This window comes from Colobus angolensis, unplaced genomic scaffold (genome assembly GCF_000951035.1).
Source record: "Colobus angolensis palliatus isolate OR3802 unplaced genomic scaffold, Cang.pa_1.0 Scaffold259, whole genome shotgun sequence".
NCBI classification, from domain to species: Eukaryota; Metazoa; Chordata; class Mammalia; order Primates; family Cercopithecidae; genus Colobus; species Colobus angolensis.
Genome location: NW_012115810.1, coordinates 1,826,152 through 1,849,182, shown reverse-complemented (window position 1 = coordinate 1,849,182; position 23,031 = coordinate 1,826,152).

Below are 23,031 nucleotides of genomic sequence, written 5' to 3'. Positions count from 1 at the left end.
AAAGATTTCTCTATGTCAATTATATCCTAGAATTACTCTTCTTGAGGGATTCAGTTTTTAATAACTATTTAAAATTTTGAAATATGCATATACCTATCTACCTCCCAGCTACATCGACAAATGTGAATGAAGTCTTAGCTACCCTAGAGCCACTGAAGATTATCAAGCATTAATATGTTTTTTTCATTTAAAAATACAATGAATACCAAACATTTTTCTTACTGAAGCAAGTTTGTGATGAATTTATTAAAATCCTCAATGCCTGTGTTATATGAAAAATAAGCTTAAACACAAAAATGTGTAAAAAATAAGTACAAACACATTTCAGATTTCCTAGTGAGCTTAAAAGTTATTTGGATTCGAATACCAGTGGGTATTTGTTGATTCTTCTTTCAGACATGACATTGCCAATCTTCACGTTATAAGAACACACCTTTTGATAAGGAGCTAGTTGGATCCTAATCAATTTCTCTGAATTTCAACAACAGTTTTACAAAATTTAGTAATCAATTTTAAAAATGGAACAATTTCAAAAGGAGAATATCCAAGCATTAATGTTTGATAATGATGGCTGTTATAGTAATCAAATTTAGAAAAAAAAAATATTTGGTTGAATGCTAGGCCATTGATTCAAAACCTCCTAAGTGAAAGACTGTAAATGCCTTTTAACCTTCATGAATAATTGGAGTTGAATAGTTTATGAGGTAGAACTGGTCATTTCCCATAATATCTTGCCATTTGTAGACTTTCTAAGAGTGGTCATCCACAGTAACACTCCCCTACCTGAACCAGGAATGAAAATGCCTGGGCAGCCTTCTCTTCAAGTCACTGCCCAGTTTTCTGTGGAAGAAATCTTACTCCATTAATTATGAGACATTCCATTGTAAACCTAATTCCAAGAAGGTCACTCTAGTTAACCCATGTCCTACATATTGAAATTTCAGCTCATTCTTTATTTTCTTTTCCTTGAACAAGATGAACTGCTACTGACTATTCTCCATAAACTTGAAGGAAAGTGGTAGGCTACCTTTCAGTCTTCCCTTCTCTAAATCATTCAATCTGAACTCCCTTCACCTTTCTTCATAAAGTATGCTTTCAAATTCTCTGTTTATTTCTAACTTTTGTGTTCATATTTTCTTCATTTTTCCACATTTAGCTTAATGTGAAGATCTCAGATGTTAATACAGTCCCAACTTTAATACCGCAGTTGTACAAGCACCAAATTGGCCATAGAATACTAAGTTTAAACAGATTAACAAGCATTAAAACACAATAGTAAACACAAATAAATGGCCATATAACCAACTTTCATATACTTTTCAAATATAATAGAGTTACTTACCTAAAAGCAAGTGTTTATTAAGAATGTTAGCAGACACCATAAACAGAGGTCACACCCAGACATTTACCAAGCAAAATAACTAACGTCAATAATAATATGTGATATTCTTCATTTCCAAGAAAATGATACGTTTGGATGTCATTGAGATAGGTTGGGGGAAAGAAGCCGTACATTAGCAAGGCTATTCTTTTGCTCTTCATACAGCACTAGGAAGGTATCATTTCCTGACTGTTAACTCTGCCAGGGTCATTTAGGAGAGAACATCCTTTCCCACTGCTAACTGAACTTTGTTCTCCTTGGGAAATGTACACAGACTACTGCTTTTCCTTATTCTCACCAAGTTATACATGACCTGATTTCCCAATGTCCTATTCAATGAAATCCTGAATGCTTCCTTCTATTGCTTTGGTACCTGATATGTTGGATAATGTGACTCAGATCTCCAACATTAGATGCTCTAAGAACACAGAGAAGCTTCGGTCCAACAGGATTTCAAGAGACTAGACTGGTTCTAGGACTCGCTCATTAAACCCAGGGCTTCGTCAGTTAACTCAAGGAGATCACTATGGGTCAGTAATTCTAAAACTTTAATTTGTATCAGAATCACCTGGGAGGCTTGTTAAACCTTACATTGCTGAGCCCCTAAATTCAGAGCTTTTAATTCAATAGGTCTGGGGTGGAGTTCAAGAATTTGCACTTCTAATAAGTTCCCAGGTGATGATAATGCTTGTGGTCTGCAGACTCCACTTCGAAAACAATGGTGTAAGCTATTCCTAAACAGCCAAAATTCTAGAAGAGAGGACAGTTTCAGGCCTTCATGGAAAACCAACGAAAATGAATTGAGTTTGTCTCTTTCTTCATCAAATTTCTTGGTTTTAAGATATCCTTGGAGAATAATTTGGCCTCTAGAAATTCAGAATTTGTTTATGTGTTTGTGTTGTCCTCAGGGCAACATTTTTATAGGCAAGGGTCAGTATAGATGAGGATCTAGTTTTACCTAACATTATCTTCCTCTTTAGATACCTTCCTTTCCCCCAGTTTTGTGTTATATCCCTACTCTCATAGAAACACAGAGGAAGCTACAACTCAGTAGCAGCATCTTCTGTAGATATGTGACCATGAGGACAACAAATGCCCTTTTATTCTCCAAACAGTTCAGGTAGCCAAGTAAGTGTCAAGAGTGCTAGCTTATTCTTTCATTTTTCCTACAGACATGTATTAAACTCCTCCTCTATTCTTATACACCTGCCATGTAGTACAAAGATCAGTTTGGGGTCTTAAATGTATAGTTTCTGTGGAGGAAATTGAATAGCTTCCACTTGTATCACTTTACTATTAACAAACCATTTTTGCATGTATTATCAAATGTGATCCCCAAATATCCCTATGAGGTAAGAATCAAATCTAATTACTGGGATTCAAGTGACTTGATTTAGTCTCATGAAATAGACTAAAGGATTTTCATGCAAATAATTTATTCAAAATGTCATCTAGGAAGTACAGTGAGAGAGTGGAAAATCAAGACAGATACAGGAGAAATCCTATAAATTAAATTGCATAAATGAGCAGGCTCCTACTCTAAAATACACAATATCAGTTGGTCAAGAAATGATAATATTTTATCATCAAGAGGAAGATTTTTAACATTTCTTAAATGCTCCAACAATGTTACTTTTAAAAATTAGCAGTCGTTTTCCCCTGCCAATTTTTGCATCAAAGCTGACCAAACCTTTCCTACTCTGGAATTTTAAACAAAATCTAATTAAATCAGCAAAGTTCACTGGATGCAGTTAGGCTGTTTCCTGAATGCACATTACTTTGCTGCTCTACCTGGAAGAGCTCTCAGCCTTGTTTTCAGCTGACTTTTTCTCCTTGCTGGCCCTTGATCACTCTTAATGATCCCCAGCTGTATCAGTTCCCTGCCTGCTTTAACCCCAATTGGCCTGGTCTCACATCTCTGCGGCATCTGGAGGACAAATGAAGCCAGGCTGACCAGCACCTCCTTAATGTAGTCCCAGATAATAGGTAGTAATAGACATATACATGATTTCTTTTGTTCTTCTATATGGGCTAAGAAAATAATTCATGCATTTTTTGAAAAACTAGAAATTAAAGAAATAATGCTGTGTGCTGTTAATCTGGATGCTACAATATCACTACTCCCCACCCCTCTCACTCACTTTGCTACTTAAAGATGTTTACAGAACTGGCAACATAGAGCAGTGTCTATGGCTGAAAGGTTGTAGATATCTGTTTGGAATTGGCAACAGATGTGCAACAGTTCTCTAACCTACTTATTTCTAAAACTTACACTTTTCCCAGGACCACTATTTAGGAAAATCGTAGACCATATTAGTAGTAGACCGTATTATTTTATTTTAAAGTAAGTGGTAAGAAAGTATCAGAAAATCAAGTGTTAGACATAAGATTGGCAGGGAGGGTAAGCTTGCCATATTTGACTATCATCTCATTATCAAAAATGAATCAGCACCATTCATGCTGTTTACAAATATTAATAGATGTAAACTTTTCTAAAGACTGGTAGGTAGCCAGGCATAGTAGCATGCACCTGCAGTTCCAGCATTCAGGAGGCTGAGGCGGGAGGATCACTGAAACCTAGGAGGAAGAGGTTACAGTGAACTATGATGGCACCCCAGCCCACGTGACAGAGCAAGAACCTATGTAAAAAAAAAAAAAAAAAAAAAAATTTTAAAAAAAAAAAAAAAAAAAAAGACTGAGAGAGTTATTTGCAGTTAAGAAATTAATAAACACTGGCCAGGCATGGTGGCTCACGCCTGTAATCTCAGGATTTTGTGAGGCCAAGGCAGGAGGATGACCTGAGGTCAGGAGTTCAAGACCAGCCTGGCCAACGTGGTGAAACCCCGTCTTTACTAAAAATACAAAAATTAGCCAGGTGTGGTGGCGGATGCCTGTAATCCCAACTGCTTGGGAGGCTGAGGCAGGAGAATCACTTGAACCCTGGAGGCAGAGGTTGCAGTGAGCTAAGACCTCACCATTGCACTCTAGCCTGGGCAAGAAGAGTGAAACTCTGCCTCAAAAACAAACTAACAAACAAAAAACCTAATAAAACTATTAATAAGTAAATAGTCAACACTCAGACATACCTTAAATGTTATACATCCCAGCTAATGTCAATCAACTGCCTAACTTAGTTCAAATTATTAGTTTCTACTTGCATTGTCACACATTTCCCAATATAGATTCTCATTAGAAATTGTTGTTGTTAAGAACCAATTATGTTTCTTAAAACATCACCAACAAAAAGCAAATAGATACACTTTATCACTTTCCTTGGCTCAGGAGAGAGTTTTGATTTGCCAACAGTCTCATGAGCAATGTAATCATCAACTTAAAAAGTCAGTCTCTCCATGACTAGCTTAGTCTCAATATTAAAACATGTTTACAGAGAAAGGAAAAACCACAGACTAGAAAAGAATGTTTTAAGGTATCATCCACTAGCTTTTCTAAGAATTTTTGTCAGCATGAACAATGGTAATATAATAAGCAAAACTTTACTTAAAATTTTATTTTACCTCATAGATAATGTTCTTTAGTCAACTGAATATTCTGTTTTTGTGAAAATAAAGACGTGTGTTTAATTCAAGTGTCACCACATTTATGCTTTTACTTCACAGGAAGCTGCCCATGGTATGTGTCTATGTGTGTGTGTGTGTGTGTGTGTGTGTGTGTGTGTGTGTATGAAGTCTGTGTATTAGTGTTATTGTGTTGTATTCTAAAAGTATAAGTGTGTAGCTATACATGTAAATACATATAGTATAAAACCACATTATACTAGTCAAGACTGAGTTCCAAGGTATATCTGTTCTTACTGCTTTGAAAAAATCTTAGAGATTAATACCTTTGAACTATGGTTTCAGCTGGATATATACTGATTTTGAGATGCCCTGTGAATTTATTTTTGTTACTTTGAGTTATGTGAAAAAACACGGAACCATTAAATAGTTATTGCATATGAGTTTAATTATTCCACTGCCTTTTCTATGGAAACCAGATCTTATTTCATATCCGTATGCTCCAAAGTCAATTTTGCACTTTGGTATTTCTGCCACAGTACCCCTGTGAGAATTGAGTTGAAATCACCAAGAACAGAATTCAGCTTGAAGTTTTCACATAACTGGCTGGCAGAAAATTTGCCTATAATCTTATGCTTATGATATCACAGTTGGCTTCTCTGTGAAAGATTATCCTGTCAACACTGATTTCTACCACTGAAGAAGAACTGGTGGGTTTTTTTTTTTTTTTCTCTCTTCCTTTTTTTTCTGTTTTTGGTCGTTAATAGATCAAGGTTGCTTTGCCCCTAGCCTCTGAGATTTCATACTTCTTCCCACTTAAATCAGGTGTATGATGCAAAGCACTTTAGGACTCTGAAAGGCAAAGACCTATGTAAATGCAAGATTTATTCATTCACCATAAGCTTATGAAGGCCAATGTCTGAACTTGACTTGCTGAAAGAATTTTTGCAGCAAATGGTTCAGAGTGCTCTTCATTCAGGTCTGCTAGGGATAATGTGTCCAAAGTAAATACCCAAAAGGCCTTTCTTCTACTGAGTTCACCACCTGAATTATTCTCTCTCTGTGAAGAATTAATTTTCTAAATGTCTATGAATTTCAAACAAGAAATTGCATGGTACAAATTAATAAAGAGTTTAGCTGTAGGGCAATCAGTAGCACTTTCTAATCACACTCAATATACCCAAAGTACTCTTTTAAGATTCTAATAGTTCATCAAATGTATTCAAAGTCACATGGGCTTGTCATCACACAAATACTTTTATCAGAAAAACAATTCTGAATTAATAAAATCAGAGACTTTCATTGCCAGGATGTGCATAGGGAGCATGTGATGAATGAGAACGGCAGCATGTTTGCTGAAAGCACAATGGAAACTCTTACCATTCCCATCCCCTCAACACACTGGTGTCAGTGGATGTTCTGAGAAAGTTAACTTCACTTTTACTTTGAGTTAAACATTTGCCTAAAATGATATCCTTAACAATTTACTCAGCACAGGATTAACATATTTGCTCCTACCTCTCTTCTTCTTCTATAACTTCTACCTTTTTTTTCCTCTTCCATTTTCTTTCTCTTTGATAACCTCAGATGTAAAGGAAAAAGTTAAATTTTTCAGTTTATGACACATCATCTTCCATCTCTGTTAAATCTATTTGTTTTGTTCTTCATTGTCTACATTTTTCTTTTTCTTTTCCTCTTCCCAGTAGGCATGCACTCTGAATGTAAAGGTAAATAGATATGTAAGAATCCTTAAAAAGATTGTTTTGAGTACATCAAGATATTACATTTATGTGATGCCTGTTATACTATAGTCTTTTTTTTTTTTATTTTCTAGGTTTTATGTGTTTGTTTTTTCCCTCAGCCCTAAGTTTTAAAGTTTTTTCTCCCTCTAGTTACTTCTAGTTAATTGTTTCTGATTGCTGCATTGGATTTCATTGTGGGCATATACACATTTACTTACCTGTCTCCTTATTGATAGATTCTTAGATTGCTTCTGCCCTCCCCACTAAGCACACAGTAAAGCACCCTTGTATATATCCCCTTATGAACCTAAGCAAGCAAGAGTTTGTCTGGAGGACACAAGCAAGGGTAGAATTGTGAGATCCCATGGTAGAGAAATGTGCACAATGTATTTCATATGTAGTAGCATATTACTACAGGTAGAGAATCACTTTCTTCTTCTTGTTCCCCCCTTTTTTTTTTTTCACTTCTGGAGCCTCTGTATAGTGGTTCCATCATGGCTCACTGCAGCTTTGAACTCCTGGACTGAAGCAATCCTCTCACTTCAGCCTCCCAAGTAGCTCGGAATACAGGTGCACACCACCATACCCGGCTAATTTTTATATTTTTTATAGAGAAAGGGTTTTGTCACATTGCCCAGTCTAGTCTCAAACTCCTAGGCTCAAGTGGTACTCTCGCCTCAGCCTCCCAAAGTGCTAGGTTACCGGCAGGAAACACCATGCCCAGCTGAAGTATTGCTATTTTAATTTGCATTCTTCTCCTTACTAATAGCAATGTTCTATCTGCCCATTTTTCTAGTTTATTTCCTATCTTACTGTTTTTATTTTACAAGTTCTTTATTAAGTGTAAAATATGATCCTGTTTTGTGTTTTTGAAGATGTTTGTAAGAAATCCTTCTGTACTTCATTACCACAAGGATGTTATCCTATTTGGTAGTGACATCACTTTTAACATTTACATGAAAGTTTGTAGATTAATATGCCTAAATAATACTACCTTAATAATCTTATATTTAGACCTTCAAAATTTTATTTGCAAATTTTGCTCTGATTTATTTATAAACTATTATTTGGGTCTGGAGCTATTCCACATCTTTTTATTAGGAAGCTTCCATTCCAGCACTAACTACTTTTTTTTTTTTTTTTGAGACAGAGTTTCATTTCTGTTGCCCAGGCTGGAGTGCAGTGATATGATCTCAGTTCACTGCAACTTCCGCCTCCCAAGCTCCAGCAATTCTCCTGTCTCAGCCTCCTCAGTAGCTGGGACTACACGTGTGCACCACCACACTCATTTATATCCTTGGTTACTTTCATGTTTATATTTTGAAACAAACATCTCTAAATTATATTCCCTGAGATTATATCTAAATGGTGATGGCTGGCACTGTTTTATAAAATCATCTTATAAGTGATTAGAAAAAACAGTTTGATTTTTGACCCCTATAATTTCTTTCATAATGTATGAGAATTTCCTGGGTTTGTGGAGTTTATGACTCTTGATTTGAGAAATTTTGTATTCCTAAGGACGTTAATTAAAACTCAGAATCCATACATAAAGGCTGGAAGAACAACATTCGTAACTTTTATTATGAGTTTTACATTCACCCTTTCATTACTGTGACAGGCAAAGACCAGCTGGGTGGGGGAGACCCTGACCCAGCAGCGCTAGAGGAATGAAAGTCTCACACACAGAAATATAGTGGTGTGAAGTGGGAAATCAGGGGCTCTCACAGCCTTCAGAGCTGACAGCCGTGAACAGATTTTTACCCACGTATTTATTAACAGCAAGCCAGTCATGAGCATTGTTTCTATAGCTATTAGATTAACTAAAAGTATCCCTTATGGGAAACGAAGGGATGGGCCGAAATAAAGGGTGGGTTGGGCTAGTTATCTGAAGCAGGAACATGTCCTTAAGGCACAGATCGCTCATGGTATTGTTTGTGGTTTTAGAATGCCTTTAAGCGGTTTTTCCACCCTGGGTGGGCCAGGTGTTCCTTGCCCTCATTCCGGTAAACCCATAATCTTCCAGCATGGGCGTTATGGCCATCATGAACATGTCACAGTGCTGCAGAGATTTTGTTTATGGCCAGTTGTGGGGCCAGTTTATGGCCAGATTTTGGTGGGCCTGTTCCCAACAGGGACAGAGTGGGAGAATGTGATTAGTGAGTAGTTTTTCTACCAACTTGAAGAGTTCCATCACTGTCCTCCTCTGAAGGATGGAGGAAAGTGGCAAGAGTCTGTGAAAAAGGAACAGCAGGAATTCAGGGTGAAGAAGATGTGGACTGTGTCTCCAGTGAGTACTTACTGTGGGTAATTTTCTCAGTTGTGCATATGAGTTTGCTTTGATCCTTCCAAACACCATTACATGGATCTCCCTTGTGACAGCTAATATATATGTGCAAGAAAGTTACCTGTGATGAGGGGTGTGATCCATAACCATTGCATATAACAAAGCAAATTGGTCCACATAGTAGTGAACTCTTGACCTTGGGTTTACTAGCTATGTATTTTCACCAGTTGAGCAATCAGCCATGGATATATACAGGAAATGTGTCCTGCTGAACTTTAATGCCACTTCTTGATCAGAACTCAACTTGAGAAATTAGCCAGACAATCCTTACACTGGAGAGCATGAAAGAGGGATAGAAATACAAGATCATTCTCAGATTTCAGTTCATGTATATAACACTGACTAATAGCAGATTCATCTCTTAGGGTTTAACACTATTTGTGGTTTGTGAGTATCTAATTTGTTTAAAATCATTATGTGTTTTCAGTTTAAGTTAGTTACATATTTTCAGAATCAGTTTTTTTCATGGATCATGGATGAAAAGTCATCAACAAAGAACAATTTTTAGTAATAACAATATAAAAATTGTTCATGGCTAGATTTGTTTCATCAGCTCTAAAGTGCTTCAGAAATTACAGATGAACCATGAAAAACATCATGATTTTATTTACATGCTATATTGTATTAATTTTAATGCAAATATATTTATTGAAATATAAAATGTGAATATTCTCTCTTCTTACAAATGAAATTTAAATTACATTATACAAAGCAAATCACAATTAGACATATCTTTCTAAAACTAATTGTTGAGCAATATCAATATATCTTCTAGAAAAGAAACTAAAATATACTGTGGGAATAATTGTACTTTCAATAAACTAAATTTTATAGTGACATAGAAGACAGTGTTGTTTGGAAATCAAGATGTATTATAGAATACTCTTCAAATTTTCAAAGGTACAGTTGGCATCTTGACTTATTAAAATGGTAATAAAAATTGTGAGGCTTTTGGGAGTACTTTCATTATATTATACTGCCTCCATTAACTGGAATACAGAGGAAATGAGGAATTCTTACTTAAACCAGAATAAGATAGAGTTAAGTCATATTAAATAACCATTTGTGTAAGACAGAAATAGTTAAATATTAGCTATTTTATATGGTTCAATGTAATAATTTTGGCTCTGATTTCTGTTGGCTATTGGTCACTTTCCTATTTAAATAAACGTAACTTTTTACATACAAAACTTATTTATTTTCATATGTCTTTTTCTTTAAAAATCAAGTATAAAAAAGAGGAACTCAGTGAAGCTGTGTGAAAGTTAATTCTAGCTATAATTGAGAGATTAGTGTATCGAATTTGAAATCATTTTACACATATACAATGTTTTGTAACAAACGTGGAGGACTGAGTATTGGTATTCAATGTGAAATTTTTCTTAAAAGTTCAAATTTGCAGATTTTCCAAGCTTTTCAAGAATATCTGAGCATTCTCTCGTACTAAGTTTTAAAAAAGTTATGCACATAACACAGACAGGGTAAGTTGATAGCTATATAGAAAATATTTTATCTGTGTGCACATAAATGATTACTACATAAGTTTATAGAGTATGTGTGAAAAGTTGTTGTCAAGTAATGTAAACACATAAAGGTGGATAAAATGAGAGTAGATGACTTTCAAAATGGGATGTTTTTGCAGTATATTTAGTACTGTTCTCTTTCAAATCCTTTTTTTGTTTGTTGCTTTTGAAGCTGGGAGGTGTGGGGCAAGAAAGATCATGAAATAGAGGTGTGAAAATTCAGATAGCAGTTAATTAGTTTAGTTAGACTGTTAACACAAACATAATGGATTTTCAGCTTTTTCTCTCTTTTATCCTCTGACTTCAGGCAATTATACACTATCACTTCTTGAAGAAGTTATTGTACATTATTTCAGAAAATGGACTACTTGCACACTTAAGCCCAATTTAATTAATTCAATTTATTAAAATTGTTTATTCATCTTAAATCTAATTGAGCCTACTATAACCGTAATTGAGCTCATTCATATAGTATTATCTTTGATGTCAGAATAATTCATCTTTTCCCCATTGGTACTAGTAAAATAAGTTGGACAATGTATAATTTAAAAACATTAATGTTACCAAAGATAGATTACATGTAACTATTCTAATCTGCCTGGCTCTGAAAAGTAATCCATATTTGGATTTTGTATTTTATATGAGTGTTTAAAATTTCTTTTTGACATTTCATGATTTACCTTTTATTTTCTTCTACTGAATACATTGGAAACATCAAAAAATGGGAACTGATTAAAACAACATATATTTTTGAAAAATAAGACAATGGGGTAAAGATGGGGACTTTCAGGAGTAATTGCTATTTCCTTCTATTATGGAAACATGTATAGAAACTTTCCTTATTCAGCATAAGGAAATCATTTATTACCAAGAATGATAACTCTACCTCGACTTTTCCTTTTCTCTGAATTTCAAAACACTGCCTTGCTCAAACCCATTTGTATCCAGTGTTGCTACAAACTCACTCCTAGAGATGGTTATAAAAGAGACACCCTAAGATTCCTGAATTTTAGGAAGTCTTAGACTTCTGCAACAATTCATTTTGACAGCATTAATTTATTCAACTTTGTTACTCTCTAAACTTTTAGTATTTATTTTGGAGAAAAGAAATCATCTGAAATACTCCTCATACTGTATATGAAATAAAAGAAGTGCATAGTCTTACTGGGGAAAATGAACATGACATTTAAGTAAAGACACAAATATAACAATATTCTTGACATTACTACAACTGTCACATAGCTCTGAAAGCAGCACCCTGTTCTCTAGTTTTCACAGTGATTGCATCAATAAACTAGGAAACAAGTAAATATTTGCAACCAGCCAAAGGATACATGTATAATCCTTGAGAGGGAGATAAACATGGCCAGCCACAACTAGAGATATCCATTACTTTATGAGTATCACTTTCTCTTGGCTCAAAGTGTCAATAAATCTTAGAATATTTCTAAGCTATACAACAGATATAACATTATGGTTGGCTGGTTTTTCTATGTACTAATATAATTGGCCACAATTATCAGGGGGAACTTTAATAAAAGGAAAAAAATTCCTCTTACGCATTCTCAGTGTTCCCAAGTATTTTCATAACACCATTAGAGGACTCAAATGGATTCTATTTCTTACTTCTGAAATAAGTTACAGTTTGGATCAGGAGGGAAGAAGTAGGACTATAAAGGGGAAAACTATAAGAAACATTGCAGAAAAACAATTACTTGTATAAGACTAGGTGACTTACCAAGTCATATGCAGGGGATGAAAAAGAAGGACATATGAAAGATGATTCCAAATTTTCTCCTATTAGAGTGTGCTTAAATCTACTTTCTTTCTCTTCCCCATTTGGAGCTAGACAGCTAAATTGAGATTAAACTCAATTTAAACTTCTGCATGATAATGTGCAAATGCATTTCCACTAATTTTTAAAGAAAAATTTTATGTATTTTATTTAAGGTATATTGAATTTGGAATGATGGTGTTAACACCAGCTGGAGATATCTAGCAGGCAGGACTGAAGCTCAGGAGAGTGTGTGGTCAACCACCTCTTAGAGTTATGAGGAAGCAGATGTAAGAAGACATTCAATAAGACACAGTGCCAAAGTTCACCATCACTTTTAGGACTATTAGTTACCTAATTTAAAGCTTCTTCTTGGATTAATATTATGCCAATGACTAATATGTTATTAAAATTTCTCTTTGATAAACATATTTTTAAGCAAAAAATAAATTATTCCTAAATACTTGATATATATGAAAACCTTTGTCTAAACTCATATTCTCAAAAGCTAGGAAAGACACAATTTGAAAGAGTGTTGATAGTGACAAACTCAGTTATCTGAAAGACATATACAGGCTGCCCAGGTCTTGCAATCTATTACCACATAGCATAATGCTGTCTACGTTGACTGGGCCAGAAATACTTCATTTCACTAGATCACAATCTTATAAGACAGCCTTGTCATTTTAATTTGTCACTCTTTGTCTCCTATATCTCATTGAAGTCTCATCTCTTAGCCAAGTGCCATAGGCTACCTCTCTTAGAAAAAAAAAAAATCCCATCACACTGAATAAGAAAAGGAAAGTCACTAAGAGAAAGTTTGTATCTAAAGACGCTGCTATAGATTCCATTCCCACAGGCATAGCAGGTGGTATAAATACAATCTAAACTGAGACAGAAAAATGAATTGTTGCTTCTATTTCCTGTCTCCAGTGTCTCTGGGAATGTTATATCTTCTTCTTCTACACAGCTATTGATTTCATCAATAGCTTATCATCCACAGAGCAAAGAGGAAGGGGAAAAAGGAAATAAGAGTATAGGAGGGCTAAAGTCTGATATGTGGTCTGAGCCTAAAAAAAAAAAAAAAGTGTAGCAATTTTGAATTAATAAGGACTAAAAGCATACCTACTCCAGATATTCTTGTTGATGTAAAAAAATAGGTCATTATTTTTTATCAAACTTTCAATCTTTATCAAGAAGTGGCATACAAACATGAGGCACTTTTATTAAGCATTTGTGGTATTCAATAAACACAATATAAATATCTTACTGCATTCCACTGGTGCATTTCTCCATTCCCCTTCATGTAAAGTTAATTTAATTTTTTCTTGATCAATAATACCCTTCTCTCCTTTTTTATGCTTTGGAACAGCAATCATGGGTCCCCGCTGAGATTCCTATAACTCTTTAAAAGCATCAGTTGGTTTCACCACTGGAGAACTGGAGATAGCACTATCTGTATGTTTAACATACATTCCTTTCATCAAAATTCTTTACTTCCATTGGGCTTTACTTGAAGATATTTTGCCTTCATATGAGGGATTTAATTCATGACAGCATTTGCCAATTTTTTCTGTAGCGGAGAAGGTGATTACAGAATGAGTACTCATTCCTCCGTCCCACTAGGCTTTCTTTTCCTCCTCTTTCCCTACGTGATTCACTGCTTGGCCAGTGAATTCCCACACATTCAACAAAGAAGCAAGACTTCCAACATTACTGGAGACAACTGGGAATTTGGCAGGGCTGTTAAAACTGGCTGGCCCTTTTCTCTAAGACTAGGAAAAAACCCTCCAAAAACAAGACACATCTTCAAAACAAATCAAAGTAACAGCAACCAAAAAATGTCTAATTTTTAAACTATCTATCTAAAATCTTTGTGCCGTCCCTTACATTTCTTCATACCTCACTGAGAAACCCTTATATGGAGCTATAAAAATGAATAAAAATTAATGTGAAACAAAATGACTTAATGTTTGTGTGAATGCCCACTAATAGTTTCATAAAATATTAATGAAAAGTACATATTTAAACCATAATTTAAGAACTAAAATCTAATATTAGAATAATATGTATTTAATTGTTCAGATGCCTTTCATATATGCACTACTTGTCTTAAACTACATGCTTTTAGAGGTTAAAGACCACATATGTTTTACCAGTTCTGCATGCCATTAGGTGCAGGTAAGATGCATGAAAAGGGCTTTTATGTGATGATCTGATACTAAAATTAAAAGCGTATGTATTAACCTAAAGAGAAAATGAGTAAAATAATGAGTAAAGAGAAAATGAGTAAAATTGGTAAAATAGAGCTGGATATTAAAGACTAGAAAACAGGATTTAATTCTAGTCATCCTCAGGAGCAAAGTTTTTTGGGTTCAGTGCTTTCCTCTAGCTTATTGTCATTCTCTCACTCTGCATCTGCTAGTACTGCAGCATTACTGAGGCCTCCTCTAATTTATGCTTTTAGAATATAGAATTATAGCATGAGAAAATACTGTTATAGCAAGTTTTACCCTACAATGATGTAAAAAAAGAAAATTAATAAATTGAATATTTAATATAAATATGCACAGGGAGACATTAAACAAATGTTTCCTGATAAAGATAGCTACATATCTGCATGTCCACCTGCTCAAAGAACTATAGAAGCATCAGGAAAAACTAGAATATGAACCATGTTTCTAAAAAATGATAGAATCAATGAGCTGTACAAAAACATAAGCTGATAAAAGAACATAAAAATTTACATTTTCAAATTTCTTTTACAGCACATATTCATTTATCAAGTGAATCTGTTCAGGTGAAAGTGATGATGTAAACAATGAGAATCATACAATATAGAAAACAAAACAAAGTAAATGTGTAGTCATCAAAATTCTGGATCATAAACTTGTAGAATGAAGGACTTAGGTTTTTTCCCTAGTATATAGTAAGACCTCACTTAATGTCTTCGATAGGTTCTTGGAAACTGCTACTTTGGGCAAAATGATTATAATGAAATCAATTTTACCATAGCCTAATTGATACAAATGGGAGTTCAGTTCCTACAGCATATTTCTGGTCACAAAAACATCACCGAACTTCTAAAGACCCAAAACGCTGCCAAGATGGACCACTGAAATAAATGTGAGCTACACATAACATTTAAGAGAGATTAATAAAAACAAGTAAGACAATTACCCAATTTATGGTGAATCAGTGAGTGACGATGGTAATAGTGGTATTGAGCTGAATCAAGGAATAAATGTTTGCGTCCCAAGAAAAGACACAAACAGACATGGGGAGAAGCTGAAACTCCACACAGACTGTGGCCTGCAGGGAATTCGTCTTTTTTCTCATCAACGTTACAATGAAATGATGGTGAACTAAATGACATTATTGCAAAACCTATGTAGTATACATTTGTTTAAATAAGTGCCATAGGTAATAGTGTATCAGTGTTCATTTTTAATGGATTTATTGAGATAAGTAATTTACATACTATAATAGTCACCTATATAAATGTACAATTTAATACTATCAGTATATTATTTATGAAGATGTACAGACATCACCAAAATCCAGTTTTAGAACATTTCTACCACTCAAAAAGTTCTCTTGTGCCCCCTTTGCAGTTAATCCTTACTCTCATGCCCAAGTCCCAGGCAACCAATGATATGCTTTTGGTCTCTCTGAATATACCTTTTCTAGACATTTTAAATAACTGGGATCATTTAATATGCAGTCTTTTGCATCTGGCTTTTTTTACTGAGCATACTGGTTTTGATGGTCATGTATCAGTAGCTCATTCCTTTTAATTACTAAATAAGATTGCATTGTACGCATACACCACATTTTATTCATTATTAGTTAGTGGACATTTGGATTGTTTCTACACTTTAGTAATAATGTTGAATAATTACTATTCAACATTAAGAATAATGTCATGAACACTTGTGTACATATCTTTGTGTGAGAGTACATTTTCATTTCTCTTGGATAGATTCCTAGGAAATGTATTTCTGGTTCATATGCTACGTTAATGTTTACTTTCTAAAAAACTGCCAAAAGGTTTTCTGAAGTGCCTGGGACATTTTACATTCCTACCAGCGATACGTGAGAATTCCAGTTTCTTCAATCTTTGCCACCACTTGATATTGTGTGTCTGTTGGATTACAGCCATTTGAGTGGATGTGTCATAATCTCTCATTGTGGTTTTACTTTGCGTTTTTCTTATGACTAAAGATGTTGAGCATATTTTGATGTATGTTATTCACATGTTTTCTTCAGTGTAATTTCTATTAATATATTTTGTCTTTTAAAAAATTGTGTTGTATGTCTTCCTTTAATTGAGTTGTAAGAGTTCTTTACATATGCTAGATACAATTACTTTATCAGGCACATGACTTGCCAAATTATCTCCCAGTCTGTGGCTTGTCTTTTTATTTTCTTAATCATGTTTTCTGAAATACGGTTTTTAACTTTGGTGGTTTCAATACATCATTATGTTCTTTTATTATGGATCATACTTTTTGTCATATCTAAGGATGCATAACCCAAAATTATGAGGGTGTTTGTTCTATATCTTTTTCTATGTGTATTTAGAGGTTTTATAGTTTTCACTCTTATATTTAGGTCTGAAGTCTGTTTTTAATTAATTGTGGTGGTGTAAGAAGGAGTCAAAGTTTTTTTAAGTTGATTAATTAATACACGTGGATATCCAGTTGTCCCAGAACTACTTTTTTTAAAAGGCTATCCTTTTCCCATTGACTTTTTGTCATCTTTATTGAGTTATCTTTATTTGTAGACTCTAAATTCTGTCTTCCTTTCCTTGTGCCAGTACTACACTGTCTTATATGGTTTTAATAAGTTTTTAAACCAGGTATTGTTGTTTTCTAACTTTCTTCTTTTCAAAAGTTATTTTGAGTCAGGGAATGGTGGTTTACACCTGTAACTCCAGAACTTTGAGAGGTCGAGGCAAGAGGATCATTTGAGGCCAGGAGTTCAAGATCAGCCTGGGCAACAAATCAAGACTCTATTTTACAAAAAAGATTTTAAAAGTTGGCCAGCCATGGTGGCACACACCTGAGTCCTAGCTACTCAAGAGTCTAAGGCGGGAGGATCACTTCAGCTCAGGAGTTTGAGTCTGCAGTGAGTTATAATAAATCATACCATTGGCCGGGCACAGTGGCTCACGCCTGCAATCCCAGCACTTTGGGAGGCCGAGGCGGGCAGATCATGAGGTCAGGAGATCGAGACCATCCTGGCTAACATGGTGAAACCCCGTATCTACAAAAAATACAAAAAACAAAAATTATCCGGGCATGGTAGTGGGCACCTGTAATCCCAGCTACTCAGGAAGCTGAGGCAGGAGAATGGTGTGAACCCGGGAGGCGGAGCTTGTGGTGAGCAGAGATTGCACCACTGCACTCCAGCCTGGATGACAGAGTGAGACTCTGTCTCAAAATAAATAAATAAATAAATAAATAAAACCACTATACCCCATCGTGGGTGATAGAGATCTCAATTTTCAAAAATTTTTAACTACACTAGCACTTTGATTTTTCATACAAATTTTAGGATCAGGTTGACGATTTCTATCAAAAGAGTTTGCTGGCATGTAATAGGAATTACAAAAAATGTTGAGATCAGTTGGGAGAGAATTGTCATCTTCATAGTATTGAGACTCAGTCATTGAACATGGGAAATCTCTCCAGTTATACCAATCTCCTTTAATATTTCTCAGCAATGTTTTATAGTTTCTAGTATATAAGTCTCGAATTTTCTTTCATTAATTTTATTTCTAAATATGTTGTTCTTTATGATGATATTATGAATGGAAATGTTTTCCTAATTATATATGTTTTTTTTCTAGAGGTTTTATATAAACCTGGGTGACAGAGTGAGACTCCGTCTCAAAAAAAAAAAAGAATATATATATATATCTCAACAAATTTGTGTGGATTCCTTAGGATTTTCTGCATAGGAGACTACATCTGCAAATAAAACCAGTTTTAGTGTTTCCTTTAAACTTCATATGTTTTAATTTGTTTCATTTTTTTCTCATCTCATTGCACTAGCTAGAACCTCCAGTACAATGTTAAATAGAAGTGGTGAAAAAATGGACATCCTGGATTTGTTTATACTTGTAGAAGGAAAACATTTTGTCTTTTACCATTCAGAATAATGGTAGCTTTGGGTTTTTTAGATGCCATTTATCATTTTATAAAGTTCCCATCTATTACTAGTTTTTTGAGAGGTTTTATATACATAGCTGATGGTTTGTTAAATGCTTTTCTCCCTCAGTTTATTTGATCATGCATTATTAATTTTTTAGTCTGCTAATATGGGGAATTACATTGAATAGATGTTTAATATTGGCCAGCTTTGCATCATGGAATAAACCCCACTTGATTTGGATATGTGTGTTTATATGTTTGGACTTTTATTTTGAGGTAACTTTAAATTCACATGCAGTTGGAAAAAAATAATACAAAGAGGTTTCTTGTACCCTTTGTGTAATTCCACCAATGGTAACATCTTACAAAACTAAATTACAGTATCGCAAAGAGAATATTGGCATTGATACAATCCACTTATCTTACTCAGATTTCCCAAATTTTAGTTGTTTTTAATTATGTATGTGTTTGCATGTGTAGATGTTCAGTTCTGTATAATTTCAACACATGTAAGTTTGTATATCAAGCATCACGGTCAAGATGCAGAAGAGTTTAATCCCTTGAGTTACCCTTTTGTAATCACACTCAATCTCCTCCTTCCTCCCATTATGCCCTAACCCTTGGCAACTGATAGTTCTCTATTTCTGAAATTTTAACTTTTCAAAGTGTTACATGAATGGAATAATAAACTATTCAATGTTTTGTAATTGCCTTTTTCACTCAGCATACATTCCCAAAATCCATCCATATTGTTGTAGTTCATTCCTTTTTATCTGAGTAGTATTCCATGGTAGATATGTATATCAGTTTGTTTCATCATTCACTCTTTGAAAGACATATGGGTTGTTTTCTGTTTGGGGCTTACAAGAATATGACAGGTAAGAACATTCATATACAGGTGCTTGTATAAACACAGGTTTTTATTTTTCCAAAGAAAACGTCAGGACAGCATTTTTCAGTTCAATAATTGCATGTTTAAAGAGATTGCCCAGGAGAATGGCGTGAATCCCGGAGGCGGAGCTTGCAGTGAGCCAAGATCGAGCCACTGCACTCCAGCCTGGATGACAGAGTGAGAATCCATCTCAAAAAAAAAAAAAAAAACAAGAAATTGCCAAACTGTTATCCAAAATGCTTTGTGAATATTTTCTTCCAGTCTGCAGTTGTCTTCTAAACCTGTTAACAGAATCTTTCAGAAAGCACGCTTTTAATTTTGATGAAATCCAACTCATCAATCTATTTTTTTTTTTTTTTTTATGAATAGTAGTAGTTTTGATGTCAAGGCTAAGAACTCATTACCTTGCCCTAGGTACTAAAGATTTTCTGCTTTATTTTCCTAAAGGTTTTATAGTTTTAAACTTGAGAGTCTGTGAGACATTTGGGGCTAACTGTTGTGAAAGCTATAAAGCTTAGAACAAAAATTGGGAGATTTTTGCTATGGAGTTTCAGTTGCTCCAGCATCAAATGTTTAAATGGGTGCCATACTCCACTGAACTAAATTGCATTTTAGCCTTCTGTTGTTTTCTACCACTTTGGTCAAAAAATTCTGTGTAACTTCAATAGCTATCATTGTTGAGGTTTATTTATTTATCATTTAGGTTTATATATGAGGATATTGTATATTTTGTACCTGTTCTACAGATACTTGAAAAGAATGTATATTCTGCTATTTTAAATGGGCATTTTCTATAAATGGCAATTAGATCCTATTGGTTGATGGTATTATTGAATTCTATACCATTACTGATTTTTGTCTCTCATTTTTCTATTATTTGTTAAGAGAAGAATGCTGAAATCTTGAGCTATTATTGTGAATGTGGCTATTTCCTCTTTCAGTTTTATCTCTTTGCACACATACTCTTCTGTTGTTTGGTGCATTCACATTTAGGAATAGTATGGTTTTTTTTTATTTTAACTTTTGTTTTCTTTTTAATTTTACTTTAAGTTCTGGGATACATGTGCTGGACATGCAGGTTCATATATAGACACATAGGTATATATGTGCATGGTGGTTTGCTGCACCTATCAACCCATCTTCTGGGTTTTAAGCTCCGTATGCATTAGGTGTTTGTCCTAATGCTCTCCCTCCCTTTACACCCTAACCCCTGACAGGCCCCAGTGTGTGATGTTCCCTACCCTGCATCCATGAGTTTTCATTGTTCAACTCCCACTTATGAGTGAGAACATGTGGTGTTTGGTTTTCTGTTCCTGTGTTAGTTTGCTGATAATGATGGCTTCCAGCTTTATCCATGTCTCTGCAAAGGGCATAATCTCATTCTTTTTTATGGCTGAGTAGTATTCCATGGTGTATATGTGCCACATTTACTTTATCCAGTCTATCATTAATGGGCATTTGGCTTGGTTCCAAGTCTTTGCTATTGTAAATAGTGCTGCAATAAATATATGTGCATGTGTCTTTATAGTAGAATGATTTATAATCCTTTGGGTATATACCCATTAATGGGATTGCTGGGTCAAATGGTATTTCTGGTTCTCTATCCTTGAGGAATCACCACACTGTCTTGTGTGCCTAGAAAACTTTGTTTTCTTAGTAAATTGACCCTTTGTCATTATCAAATATTTATCTGTCCCAGATAATTTGCCTTGTTCTGAAATCTACATCTTATAGTAATATAGCTATTTCTATTTTCTTTGGATTAATCTTTACATGATATGTCTTTTTCTATTTTTACTTCTAAGCTATTTATACCATTATATTGGAAAGAATATTATTTTAGATAGGGTCTCAATTATTTTCACAATTTACACTTAATGTAATTACATTAGATGGTTTTATAAATTTTGCTTACATCATCTAACAGAATTTAGAACATTTAAGAAGAGTAAAATAATCTGTCATATTTATGCATATTTTTGTTCTGTCTGTTGTTTTCTTCTTTCTTCCTGATGTTGACAGTGTATCCTTTTATCACTTCCTTTCTGTTTAGAGAATTTTCTTTAGCCCTTCATTTAGGATAGGTTGTCTTAGAACCTGAAACTGTTTGATATCTTCATTCCTGAATGATAATTTCACAGGATTTTTTTCCTTTTAGCATTTGAAAACTATTGTGCTAACTTCCTCTGGTTGTCATGATTTGTTGTCAAAAAACAAACAAACAAACAAAAACTGTTGTCATTTTACTTGTTTCTTTCCTGTAGAAATTGCATGATTTCTCTCTGACTAATGTCAACATTTTCTTCTTCTTCTTTTTTGTTTTTTTTTCAGAAATTTGACATGGAGATGTCTTGGTATAGATTTCATTGAAGTTACCCTGTTTGTGGTTTGCTCAGCTCTTGAAACTGTAGGAATATACTTCCTGGAAATTTGGGGGATTTTTTAGCTATTGTTTCTTTGAATACTTTTTTGGCCACACTCTTTTTCTCCTGTCTCTGAGACTGTGATGACACAAATGTTAGATCTTTTGTTGTTGTCCCACCTTTTTATAAGATCTTACTCATTTTTTCCGTCTATTTTCTCTGTTGTTTGGATTGAGTGATTTTTTATTGTTCTATACTTAAGCTCGCTGATCCTTCTCTTTTTCTTATTCTGATGTTGAGCTCATTCATTGAGTTTCTATCTCAGTTACTATATTTTTTAGTTCCAAGATATTCATTTAGTCTTTCTTTCCTCTTCTATTTCTTTTCTCAAAGACTTTTATATCTTTGATGAGATTTTCTACCTTTTATTTTTACAAGCATGTTCATACTTGGTAGTTGGAATTCTTTTGTTAGCTACTAAAAATTCATTATCAGGTCATTCTAATATCTGTGTCATCTCAGTGTCCATTAAGACAACACCTTTTCTTACTCAAGTTAACATCTTGATGATTTGTATGAGAAGCTTTCTATTCAAAGCTGGATATTTATGAATTATTTTCTAAGACTGAATCTTATTTATATTTTGTGTTTTGTCAAGCTTCCTGTGACAATAATCTTAAAAGAGATGAGGCAGCACTGCCTTGTTATTTCAAGCAAAACTACTGGTTTTCCTCTCCACCTAAAATGACACCTGTGTTTCAGAAGGACTCCTTATGATTTCGGTCATAAATCCCTTGCCTAAGCCAACGTCTAGAGGAGTTTTACCTTCTAGGTAAATCTTACCTTCTAAAAATTTTATGATTTCAGTTCTTAGATTTAAGTCTTTGATCCATCTTGAATTGACTTTTGTATAAGGTGAGAGATGAGAATCCAGTTTCATTCTTTGACATGTGACTTGCTGGTTATCCCAGCACCATTTGTTGAATTAGGGTATCCTTTCCTTCACTACATTTTTGTTTGTTTGTTTGCTTGATCAAAGATCAGTTGACCCTAAGTATTTCACTTTGTTTCTGGGTTCTCTATTCTCTTTCATTGGTCTATGTGCCTATTTTTTTAATACCAATATCATGCTTTTTTGGTAACTATAGCTTTATAATATAGTTTGAAGTCAGGTAATACGACGCCTCCAGGTATATTCTTTTTCCTTAGCCTTGCTTTGGCTATGCAGGGTCTTTTTTAGTTCCATATGAATTTTAGGGTTGTTTTTTCTAGTTCTGTGAAGAATGATGGTGGTACTTTCTTGGAAATTGTATTGAATCTGTAAATTGCTTTTGGA